This window comes from Lactuca sativa, chromosome 5 (genome assembly GCF_002870075.4).
Source record: "Lactuca sativa cultivar Salinas chromosome 5, Lsat_Salinas_v11, whole genome shotgun sequence".
Classification (NCBI taxonomy): domain Eukaryota; kingdom Viridiplantae; phylum Streptophyta; class Magnoliopsida; order Asterales; family Asteraceae; genus Lactuca; species Lactuca sativa.
The window spans coordinates 93,311,919-93,325,364 of NC_056627.2; positions in this window are offsets into that span (position 1 = coordinate 93,311,919).

Genomic DNA, 13,446 nt, shown 5'->3' on the forward strand with positions numbered 1-13,446 from the left:
TATCGACTGCTAGCGACAGCTGGTGACCATACGAGACCCTAGTTGGGGAGTTCTTACGGTGTACGGCGAGGGTACACGTTCTGGGTCAGCATTTTGTTCGGCCGCTAGAGTGAGGCAGTGTCTACAGCAGGGTTGTAAGGGCTTTGTAGCGTATGTGATGGATACGCGAGTTGATTCAGAGAGACCGAGGACAGATGATGAGGTTCCGATAGTGCGTGAGTTCCCGGACGTATTTCCAGAGGAGTTGCTGGGCGTGCCTCCCGTGAGGCAAGTGGAGTTCAGTATCAGTTTGGTCGCGGGGGCTGCGCCTATCGCCAAGGTGCCCTATCGCCTTGCACCTCCAGAGATGCAGGAGTTATCCTCATAGCTTTAGGAGTTGCTGGGAAAGGGGTTTATTAGGCCGAGCAGCTCGCCGTGGGGAGCGCCTATCCTTTTTGTCAAGAAAAAGGATGGTTCACACCGGATGTGCATTGATTACCGGGAGTTGAATAAGCTGACGGTCAAGAACCGTTACCCATTGTCGATGATCGACGATTTGTTCGATCAGTTGCAGGGAGTATCTTGGTTCTCCAAAATTGATTTGAGGTCTGGGTATCATCAGGTAAGGGTGTGAGATGAGGACATACAGAAGACAGCGTTCAGGACTCGTTATGGGCATTACGAGTTTGTGGTGATGCCTTTCGGACTCACCAATGCCCCAGCAGTGTTCATGGACCTCATGAACAGAGTGTGCAGGCCGATGTTGGATCGCTTGGTGATCGTATTCATCGACGACATTCTGGTGTATTCGAGATCTAGAGAGCAGCATGAGGAGCATTTGAAGGAGATCCTCGGAGTTTTGAGATCGGAGAGGCTTTATGCCAAATTCTCCAAGTGTGATTTCTGGTTGCGAGAGGTCCAGTTCCTATGGCACCTCATTAACCAGAAAGGGATATTGGTCGACCCGACCAAAGTTGAGGCAATGATGAGTTGGGAGGTGCCAAGGTTACCCTCCGAGATCAGGAGTTTCTTAGGATTGGCAGGCTATTATTGGAGATTTATCAGGGATTTCTCCAAGATCGTCGTGCCACTCACCACGTTGACCCGGAAGGGTGTCACTTTTTCATGGGGCCCAGAGCAGCAGTCCTCCTTTGAGACGCTTCGCCAGAGGCTATGTGAAGCCCCGGTGTTAGCCCTCCCAGAGGGAATGGAGGACTTTGTGGTGTATCGTGATGCGTCGATCTTGGGGTTGGGAGCGGTGTTGATGCAGAGAAGCCATGTGATAGCATACGCATCGAGGCAGTTGAAGCCTCATGAGACGAGGTATCCCACCCATGATCTAGAGTTTGGGGCAGTGGTGTTTGCCCTCAAGATTTGGCGTCACTATCTATACGGGGTTCGGTGTACGATATACACGGACCACAAGAGCTTGAAGTATTTGATGGATCAGCCCAACCTAAATATGCGACAGAGGAGGTGGTTGGATGTGGTCAATGATTATGATTATGAGATCCTGTACCACCCGGGCAAGGCTAATGTTGTAGTCGTTGCACTGAGCCGCAGGGCGGAGAGCGCCTCATTGCGAGATGTATGTTTGAGATTGACCGTGATGCCTACGGTGTTGGACACCATTTGTGGGGCACAGGCTGAGGCCTTGAGATCAGAAAACCAGAAGAGAGAGCGACTTTTTGGGTTGGTATCGGATTTCGTTACCGATAGCCGGGGGCTTATGACATTTCAGGGTCGTATCCGGGTACCGTTTGTGGGAGGAACGCATACCATTTTGATGGAAGAGGCTCATTGGTCGAAGTTCTCGATCCATCCTGGGGCCACTAAGATGTATTTAGATCTGAAGAGGGAGTATTGGTGGCCCTGTATGAAGAGCGATGTCGCGTGGTTTGTTGAGAGGTGCTTAACCTGTCGTAGGGTTAAGGCCGAGCACCAGAGACCGCATGGTAAGTTGCAGCCGTTGGAGGTTCCCGAGTGGAAGTGGGAACAGATTGCCATGGATTTTATCACCAAATTGCCAAGGACGGCTAGGGGAGTCGATGCAATTTGGGTGATTGTGAACAGGTTGACAAAGAGCGCCCACTTCCTTGCTATCAGTGAGAGCTCTTCCGCAGGGAAGTTGGCAGAGATGTACGTGAGGGAAGTGGTATCGCGACATGGAGTGCCGATCTCGATTGTATCAGACCGAGATGTGCGTTTCACTTCCAGATTCTGGAAGAAATTTCATGAGGAATTGGGTACTAGGCTGCATTTTAGTACCGCATACCACCCCCAGACTGACGGATAGAGCGAGCGGATGATTCAGACGCTCGAGGATATGCTCCGGGCATGTGTGTTGGATTTTGGTGGGAGTTGCGACATGTATTTGCCCTTCGCAGAGTTTTCTTACAACAACAACCATCATTCGAGCATTGGTATGCCACCCTTTGAGTTGTTGTATGGGAGAAGGTGTGGAACCGCCATTTGCTGGGGAGAGGTCGGGCGGCGTGTTATGGGTAGTGCTGAGATTGTGCTTCAGATGACTGAGTAGATACAGCAGGTCAGGCAGAGGTTATTGACCACTCAGAGTCATCAGAAGAGTTATGCGGACAGGTGCCGGTCCGAGCTCGAGTTCCAGGTCGACGACTTTGTACTCCTGAAGGTCTCTCCTTGGAAAGGAGTGATCCGATTCAGGAAGAAGGGCAAGTTGGGGCCCCGATATATCGACCCTTTTCGGGTGATCGTAAGGGTAGGCAGGGTAGCCTACCGGTTGGAGCTACCTGCAGAGTTAGGTCAGATCCATGACACTTTCCACGTGTCGCAGTTGCGAAAGTGTATAGCCGATGAGTCGGCAGTGGAACCATTGGAGGATATTCAGGTGGATGCGAGCCTGAATTATGCTGAGAGACCGGTGGCAATCAGAGATCGGAAGATCAAGGTTTTGAGGAACAAGGAAGTACCTTTGGTTTTGGTTCAGTGGCAACATTGGCAGGGGTCTGAGATGTCTTGGGAGTCAAAGTCGGAGATGCGAGGGCAGCATCCAGAGTTGTTCGAGGAATGAGACTTCGAGGGCGAAGTCTGGTTCTAGTGGGGGAAAATTGTAACACCCCGAGATTCAGGTACATTCCTTTCGTCCTTGTTCTTTGTCGAATGGTCATGATTAGTCCTTGAGTGGAGAGTTTATAGCAAGTAATTACGTTGGGCGTACCAGAGGCGTACGCTGCACGTACTCATGTGCTTAAATTGGACGCGGAGTCACCAAGGTACGCTTGGCATACCCAGAGTTACACCGGGCGTACCCGGACCAGATGCAAAAACCCTAATCCGTCTTGTGCACTATTTAAAGGGTGCTAAGGCTCATTTGTCAACCTCCATATCAATGAGTGAAACCCTAAAAGAGAGCCTCCCATCGTCCTTAGTGTGTGAGAGTGTTGTTGGAGCTATTTGTGCTTTGGTGACTTAGTGAAGGAGAAGGAAAGGAGCTCTTGGAAGCTAAAGCTTGAGGTGCCATTTTGGATCTGAGATCTACAGAGAAAAGGGCTACACTTGGAGGTATAAAGTTCAAAACTTTCCTCTTCTTTTGGTTGTTGTTGCATGTGCCATTTCTAGGGCTAAAAACCCCAAGGATGGAGACTTTATGAGTGTAGAGTGCTCCATGGTCCGAGATCTATCCCTTTTTAGTGGTATTAGTGATTTAGAACCATAAAGTTTCCATCTTGGATGTTAGTTTGAGGTCATGCTTGTGTAATAAGCCTTCTAGAGTTAAAGGATGGAACATTGTGGGAGTTGGTGACTTGTTCAACCATGCAAAGGCTTAAAGTCATCAACTTTATGGATTAAGAGGCTTAGATGTGGTCAGATCTAGAATTTGGATGTGGGTCTTAACTGTTTAAGACCTCAAGAGCTAAGGGGATAAAGTTGGGGAGTACGCCGGGCATAATCCCAGTACGCGCCGGGTACTGGGTGGCGTTCCCCGATTCTGAGATGCAGCCGGGTACGCTCAGCGTACACATCTAGTACGCGCAGCGTAACCCGGAAAGTTGACTTTAGGTTGAATTTTAGGGTATGGTCTATTGTGGGGCCTTTTGAGTTATGAGAGGGGCAAAATGGTCTTTTACCCTTCTGAGAGTGTCATAAAACGACATAGTCTAGCCTTTGAGGGTTATATTAAATAGAGTATTTATTTCATATGATTAGGTGCAGGCTAGGCCAGCGTTTACCGAGTCAGAGATATACCGAGATACCCGAGGTGAGTCTTCTCACTATACTTTACCTAGTGTGGTAACAGAGTTATGTGACAGAGTACTATAGAGTTATATGTCAGTGTATTTGCATGTTATTTATGTGTTGTGATTTATTGTTATATGTGATATGCATGATTCAGAGTTACAGAGTTGGGACTTTCGGGTCCCTAGAGTTAGGGCCAGAGGGCCCACAGAGAGTTGGGGCTGGAGGGCCCCACTGACACACATTGACCAAAGGGTCGATAGAGTTACAGCCTCGAGTGGCTATTATGTGTTAGAGTGGTATTTTGGGGAACTCACTAAGCTTATGCTTATAGTGTTATGTGTTATGTGTTTCAGGTACCAGTGATGACCGCGGGAAGGCGTCGGCTTGATTCGTACACACACATGGGATTTTATGTATTTTGATCTTGGGAGATATTCTGTGAAACAAAGACATGATACTATGACATTTTATGAATGAATGAGTTTGTTTAAAAATGTATTTAAAAACACGAAAAATTGTTTTAATTTTTACGGTGTTACACATGAAAGCAAAAATTGCTATCTATGTGAGCAAGTGCTTGACTTGCGCCAAGATAAAAGTAGAACACCAGAAGCCCTCAGGTCTACTCCATCAACCCAAAATAACCGATTGGAAATGAGAAAAAATTTCCATGGACTTCATAACAAAACTACCCAAGACTCAGGGTGGTCACGACACCATTTGGTTGATCGTCGACAAACTAACCAAGTCTACTCATTTCTTACCGATCAAGGAAACTGATAAGATGGAAAAGCTAACGAGAACCTACATCCGAGAGATCATGCGACTTCATGGAGTGCCGATGTCTATCATCTCTGACAGAGACAGTAGATTCACTTCCAGATTCTGGCAATCGTTCCATAAATCCATTGGAACAAGGTTGGATATGAGTACAGCCTATCACCCACAAACTGACGGACAGAGTGAGAGAACGATCCAAACCTAGAAGACATGTTGCGAGCATGTGTAATCGACTTTGGTAAACCGTGGGATGTTAACTTACCTTTAGTCTAGTTCTCTTATAACAACAGTTATCATACTAGTATCAAGACTGCTCCATTTGAAGCCCTTTACGGTCGTCAGTGCAGATCACCTCTGTGCTGGGCGGAAGTAGGTGACATGCAGTTGGCAAAATTTATAGACCCTGATAGCACTCTCACTGGTCCGGAGATCATTAGAGAGACAACTGAAAAGATCATTCAAATTCGAGAACGTCTGAAAGCCTCGAGGGATAGGCAAAAGTGCTATGCTTACTAAAGACAAAAACCCTTGGAATTTCAGGTTGGTGACCGCGTTCTACAGAAGGTCTCACCCTGGAAGGGCATGCTACGCTTTGGGAAGTGTGGAAAACTAAATCCAAGGTACATTGGACACTCCGAAATTACTTCAAGGTTTGGTCCAGTGGCTTATAGACTTGAACTTCCAATCGAGCTTAACAAAGTACATACAGTGTTTCACGTATCTAACCTGAAAAAGTGTTTGTCCGACAAAACTCTTGTGATTCCACTCGACGAAATCGAACTAAACGAAAATCTTAACTTTGTGGAAGAACCCGTCGAGGTCGTGGATAGGGAAATCAAATGAACTAAACAGAGTCACATACCAATAGTGAAGGTCCGCTGGAAAGCTAAGCGGGGACCTGAATTCACATGGGAGTGAGAAAATCCGATGCAACAGAAGTATCTGCATCTCTTCCCTAGTCCCTAAACTTTTTATTTGTAATTAATTTTGGGACGAAATTCCCTCTAACCGGGGGATGATGTAACAACCCGTTATTTCAGGTCAATATAATGACTAAAAGTCGAGTCTTGTAACCTCTTTGTAAAGTAATAAGAATATCATCGAAAATGAAATGTTCAAAAAGCTTTGTTTGGGTACACTATGTGGTAGATATCGTGATGAGGTTTCCAAAAATATAAAGAGCACTAAAATCCGAGTTATAACGAATGAGTTATGACCAATCAAAGATTCGTAACATTACCGGTAAAGCGTTGTTAACCATAAAAAGAGAAATTTCAATAAAATACTTTTTAGCCTTAGGTATCTAAATGAAAGTCAACTGCGAACATACATAAAAAGAACACCCCAAATCTGACTTCGTATGAGGAAGTTATGATTTCTCGAAGTTTGTGACCTACTAGTAGACAGCTAAAAACTCGAAACAGAGATCGAGCGGTCTTTAGCCGACACAACCTAAACAAAAGTTGAAGACCCCGACAATAGGAGTACAACAGTAAAAAGTCTGACGAAAATGGACACCAGATGAAGGAGTTATGGAATTTAAACAGACTTTTCCAAGCCTGGCCTGTTAAAAATAATATAATAAAAATATAGTCAAAATTAGCCGACAGAGTCTAAACGAGAGTTGTAGAGCCTTTTCACACCTGCGTGTGCATATAAATAACGTCGAAATCGGAGCTCGTGCGCGAAAGTTACGGATTTTACAAGTTCGGGACACAAAACCTGAGGCTGACTGAGCCTCACAACATGAGGGAACCATGCTCACGACGTGAGCTCATGACTGATGGGTTCCAGAGTGTCAGCCACGTCAAATCGTCGAAGAGGATCATGCTGACTAAGCCTCACAACATGAGAAATCCAAAACTCACGACGTGAGACCCCAAATCAGCCCCTATAAATAGAAGCTTAAGGGTGTCGGGTTTGGTGCTTATCTCTTTCCATCTAAGTGTTGTTACTCTGCGTGATTACCTCGAGAAGTGTTCCCAAAGCCCTGGTTTTTACTACTCGAGTCCCGAAGGACGTTCTACACTCCGAGATCCCCGAGAATCCCGAGATTTCAACTCTCTATAGTCGAAGTTCTGCTCGATTCTTCTCAGGACTACTTCAAAACAACCACTTCAATCAAGTGAGTTCATACCCTCTATTATACACCTTAAAATACTTTATAATGTACTTTTAATACATTTTAGGGGAAAATACAAGTAAACACACAGTTGATCCCGAGTGAAAACGTGAAAACTCTTGTTATACTTTGCATGCATTAGACTTATAGAAAATGCATAGTATCTCGGGTAGCCATCCTTGTTAAACCATTTTATGCAGGCAAAGAACTTATGATTTATGCTTTGTCACAAAATGTGAAAGAGGATAAACATTGCATACAAAACTATTATTTTAATACAGACTTAGTTGAGAATCCGTGAGACGATTACATCTTCAAATGCTATCTTTTTTTTTTAAAAAGTACTACCTAAAGTCCTGTCTATTATAACCAGAGTCTCCCATGAGGAGAGCGTGTCAAATGTGTATAGATCTATACGGGAAGTCATGATCCCGCGCCCTGACTGTTAGCTACAGTCGTTTGGGTGACAGTTTCTCATAAACGTTTCGACGCCTGAAGACCATCGCCACAGGCATATTATGTTTAGTATGGTTATAAAACTCACCGAATAGACAATTATTATGGTATTTTGCGTTTATGAATGGGTAGCTGTTAAAACTATTCTTCATCTAACGAGTGCGATCTTCTTATAGATTTAATATATAAAACTATGTCTCAACCTTTTACGCATGTCAGTTGCTTGCGATTTTCGGTCTTGGACATTAGAGACTGCCTGTTACTTTAGGAAAATAAAGGATTTTCCTGTATCCAAAACAATCAACTAATAGGAAAATAAGGGATTTTCCTGGTACAACTATTTACAATTCACAACGCGAACATTCATATGCATTTCATACTTTTATAAGAAAATAAGGGATTTTCTTGGAAAACGCACGAACTTTGGAATGGCATACATTTTCTTAAAACCGCTTATGAACTCACCAACTTAATTGTTGACACTTTTTCTTTGAAATAACTTGGATTCTCAGGGAACCGCTAAGCAGGTTTGGAAATCATCTTTTGGGGATTAACGCTCTGATGTTAATTACTTCTTTTGAAAGATGTTTATGTATTTATCTTTTGAACATGTAACAAATACAATTATGTAAACGTTTTGGACACCTTTATATATATATATATATATATATATATATATATATATATATATATATATATATATATATGGTGGTGTGTACTTTCCTTACTATGAACTGTTATGATATTGAATACGACATCCTCCGCCCCCGAACATTTCCGCCGTTCTGGTTTGGCAGTGTGACACAAAAAGAAACCATCAATGCATTAAGTCTTGTTTTCATCTACCGACTTATAATCCTGTAAAACCTTAAATGCTCTTGTGTTGATCTTGAAGACACATAGGTTTTTGGATTCAAGTCAGTTAACTCGTTGGCTAAAAGGACTAATCTCTACTTCTCTCTTGCTACTGATGAAGCTTGGAATCTATTTGTGACGCTTCAATAATAACAGGCTTCATCGCTTGTGATATATTGTGATTTGTTTCTTGATGTATCTACCTATGTTTGTTTGCTCTAATGTAGCAAAAAATTCAAGGGTAGATATATCGGAAAATGGAAATGCATTATTGACCATTCCATTCCAAGGATTTGATGGAACGAGTCCTAATCACCTTTCTAAAAAAGTTGCACATATTTCCCTAGTTCAACTATTTTCTTGTTTCACTAATTCTTTTATTCTTCTCCTGTATAATTTTTAAAAAAGGAATCTGATGATGGAAATTTTGAGCCTAATATGCAACTTTTGATATATCACCATCCATTGAAGCATGCTTATGTATGTGACAAAATCCCTATAACATTGAGTCGCCCTCTCATGCTGATTATTTAGCACTTTCTAAAATGTCAAAGTGAGGTTGCCTGTTCCAAATAAAAAATGATAAAAAGGCTACAATGTTTATTTTTAATTTAATCATCTTTACCTGACCCTATCCCTGGAAGCATGTTATCCGTATGCATCAAGTCTCATGTCCTGCTGAAACATTGAGCATAACCTAATGCCTTACCCTGATTGCATAGTCATCAACATAAGAGATACTTGTCAGGTCCTTAAATGACAAAGGGTTGTTCATCTCCCTGACCTCATGTTTTGAGGTATGACATGGTACCATTATGAATTAACGATGAATCTTTGATTCCAGATTGAAACTTACTCTATTATACAAAAGTTTAAACCACTTCTTGTTGATGAGTTAAATTGTTAATGATTCACGTTGATTTCATGTCAACATGACTGAAACAATCCATTCTCTCCTTTATCTTCATAACAGAGCTTGATGATTCATGCGGCTTTTTCCATTTCCTGTATGAGTAGCATCCATCATCAGTAGTACAACTAATGATTGAAATGAAGAATGTAACTCTTGTATATTTTCTCGAACTCTGCTAAGCTTCCATTAAAATCCAAGATCTCAAATTCAAGTCCCAAAGCAGGTTTTAAAATATAAAAATTACGATGTTGTTGTTTGTTTGTGTGCATGGAGTTTAAAACATAAAATCAAGACTTTAAAAACCACAAGGACAAGCATACCTTAAAGACAGCTTTCAGGACTCGGTATGGGCATTAAGAGTTTGTGGTGATGTCATTTGGGCTCACCAATGCCCCAGCAGCATTCATGGATCTCATGAAAAGGGTGTGTAGACCAATGCTAGATCTATCGGTGGTCGTTTTTATTGATGATATCTCGGTCTATTCTAAGACCAGGAAGCAACATGAGCAGCATTTGAGGGAGGTGTTGGAGACCCTGAGGGTGGATAAGCTTTATGAAAAGTTCTCCAAGTGTGATTTCGAGCTGTAGGAGGTGCAGTTTTGGGGTACATCATCAATCAGGAGGGCATTTCTGTTGATCCAACCAAGGTTAAGGTTGTCATGCGATGGGAGGTACCGAAGAACGCATCATAGATTTGTAGCTTCTTGGGTTTAGTGGGATATTATCGGAGATTTATCCAGGTTTTCTCCAAGATTGGTGTGCCATTGACTCGCTTTGAACAAGAAGAATGTCACCTTTCGGTGGGGCGCAGATCAGCTGACGGCTTTTGAGACCTTGAGATGGAGGTTATGCAAGGCTCCAATCCTAGTACTACCCGAGGGGTTAGACGATTTGATTGTGTGCTGTGACACATCGATCTTAGGGTTAGGTGTGGTACTGATGCAGAGGGGGTACGTGATAGGTTATGCCTCGAGGCAGTTGAAGCCTCATGTGGCGAATTACCCCACTCATGACTTGGAACTGGGGGCAGTGGTGTTTTTCCTCAAGATTTGGGGGCACTACTTGTATGGAGTGCGGTTCACCATTTATACCAATCACAAGAGCTTAAAGTACTTGATGGATCAACAGAACCTCAACATGCATCAGAGGAGGTGGTTGGATGTGCAGAAGGATTATAATTGCAAGATCCTATACTATCCAAGGAAGGCCAATGTAGTAGCCGATGCATTGAGTTGCAAGATGGAAGGATCCCTAATTGGGAGCATTTGTATGAGGATGACTGTGATTTCTCCTTTGTTAGATATGATCAAAGAGGCCCAGGTCGATGGAGTGAAGAAAGAGAATTGGAAGATAGAGAAAATTTGGGGCCAATATCCTTTGTTTGTTAAGGATAGTCGTGGCCTCTTGACGCAGTGTGGTCGGGTGTGGGTACTTGTGTCGGTAGGAGTGAGACAAATCCTATTAGACGAGGCACACAAGTCGAAATTTTCTATACATCCAGGAGCTACGAAAATGTATAGGTACTTGAGACTGAGTTATTGATGGCCCTGCATAAAGCGGGAGATCACCTGGTTCGTGGAGCAGTGCTTAACCTACAGGAAGGTCAAGGTTGAGCATCAGTGATCTCATAGCAAGGTACAAACACTACCCATCTCCATGTGTGTCATAACTAGGAATTTTGGTGCCTTGTAACTAGAACACTTATAACAATTATGAATCAATAACATGAAAGCATGCATGATGCTCATTCTATAACAACAAAACTCCATTAAATACTACATTCTAGCCCTACAAATCGTCAACAAAGAGTTGGAAACCTTTGAAATACTAATTTGAATTCATTTTGGACTAGGATTTCTTTATTGGGCCTAATGGACTAGTAAACTTCCGAATTATCTATCTTGAATCTAGAACTCTCTAATAGGCCCTAAATGGACCCATATACATGAAACATAATATTTTGGGCCTTAATTGGTCACAACCAATTTAATTTAGCCCTAATAGGTCATAAAAATTATTTTTGATTTATGTTGGGCCGAAAATCATCTAATTAAATCATGATATGGACTTAAGCATACAAGGCCCAATTTCTTCCCTTCTCCTCTCCATTCTCAGCCCAACAACCCAAGAAGAAATAGTTGACTTTTCATTTTCCACCTCACTATTACTTGTTGGGTTTCCATGCAAAAGTCTCATGCTTCCATGCACCTATCTCATCACTCACTCTCTATTCTCTCCTCTCTTTCTTCCTCTCGGCCGAACCCAAAACACACACACTTCAATCAAACTCTCTCAAAAGAAACTCTCTCCACTCCTCTCCAAAATTTCGAGATCTAGGAAGCTTTCAAGGAGATTTTCCCACAAACACATCATCTAAGGTAAGTTGATGTTAAATCCATGATCTAGCTACTTCATTTCATCCAAAAATCTCTTCTAAATCCATTCAATCTTGTGATCTTGCACCTTAGAAGCATCTAAGCTCAAGATCTACCAAGAAGACTTGCTAGGATCGAAATCTGCTTCTAGTCTTCTTCAAAACCGAAACTACAACTCAAGGTGCGCTTCATACCCCTATATTTTCGGTTTTCATATGTTTTATGGGGGATAATACAAGAAAATGTTGTTGGATTAGTGTCTAAGTCCATAACTATTTTGGTATGCACTTGACCCGATTATGAGCATGGTCCTTTTGGGTTGCCTTCACCATAGCAATATGTAGGATGATTTAAGGAGAGAAAGGTTTAAATATGATTTATTAATATATTATGAGAATAATGTATTAAAGGAGAAATCATATTGTTTAATTTATATTAGTCAAGAATTAATTGATAATTAATTTTGTGGCTAAAAGAGATAAATTAAACTTAGGGGACTGGACTGCAATTATTGGATAATTGAGTTACTGGGCTAAGGAATACTAAAGGAATAAGAGGTGAATGAAATTATGATGGAAGCCCATCATATTTTCGTCCATGGCCTTATCCAGAAGGTTCCATGGGCTACTTAGAGTTTAAGCTGTCCATTAGGGTTTTGACTGAAACCCTAGCAGCCCACACTAGTATATAAAGGACCCCTTAGGCCCCAAAAACGTGGAAATCACTTCCATTAGGGTTTCCAGCCGTTTTTGGTGCCTCCCCTCTCTTCTCCTCTTCATCCAAGTTGCATAAGGTGTTTGTGACTCCATTAGAGGTGCAACACTTGAGGCACTAAGCTTTTGAAGCCAATTCAAGCAAGGAATTGATTGTTATTGCTATATAACAATCAAAGGTAATTCTATAAACCCTAATTCAGTTCATAATATGTTAGATATAAGTTTATTAGTCTTGGATACAAAGCATGTACAATAGAGAAACCTAGATCCAAGCATTAGGGTTTGTATCAGCACATAGGATTGTTTCTTATGCACAAAACCCATCAGTGGTATCAGAGCCAGGTTGGTTTCAGTTGTATGTGATGCTTAACTGTTTTATTTACTGAAAAATTAATTTTTGGCCTCTGCCCGACCTGACTCGGCGAGTCAGTGGATGAACTCGGCGAGTCTGTCCCTGACTCGGCGAGTCTAGTCCCTGACTCGGCGAGTCCAGGGGTCAGACAGAGGGAATTCCGGGTTTTTGCTGCTGTTTTGACTTGGATTTGATACCTAATTCGTTTTTTGAAGTTAAAATCCGAATTTTATCTTAAATTAGTGATTATCCTTGCCAAAACAATAGATAATTTCAAATCTTTTAAATAATAGTTTGTTTATATGATAAATATGGATTATTTCAAATTATTTGGTAATTATCTAATGACTAAAATAAGATTAGGTCAAATATAGATAATTATGAAATTAATTGTTTAATTTGAATTATTTGTTGTTTGATCCCTAACGTTTTGAAATGATTCAAAACTTGCCCTCAAGTTTTTTGGAATTTAAAAGTTGATCAAAAGTTTAATTTTGAAATGTTAAATTCTAAAGCCCTAGTAATTTGAAAAGTTCAAATCACACCCTTATGGTTTTATTAATTAATTAAAGTGTATAATTAAAGGTGATTTAATAAACCCATAAAGTTTTGGTTTACATTTAATTAAATTAAAAGTATAATTTACTAAGTTAAACCACCTAGTATTTTAAAAGTGTAAA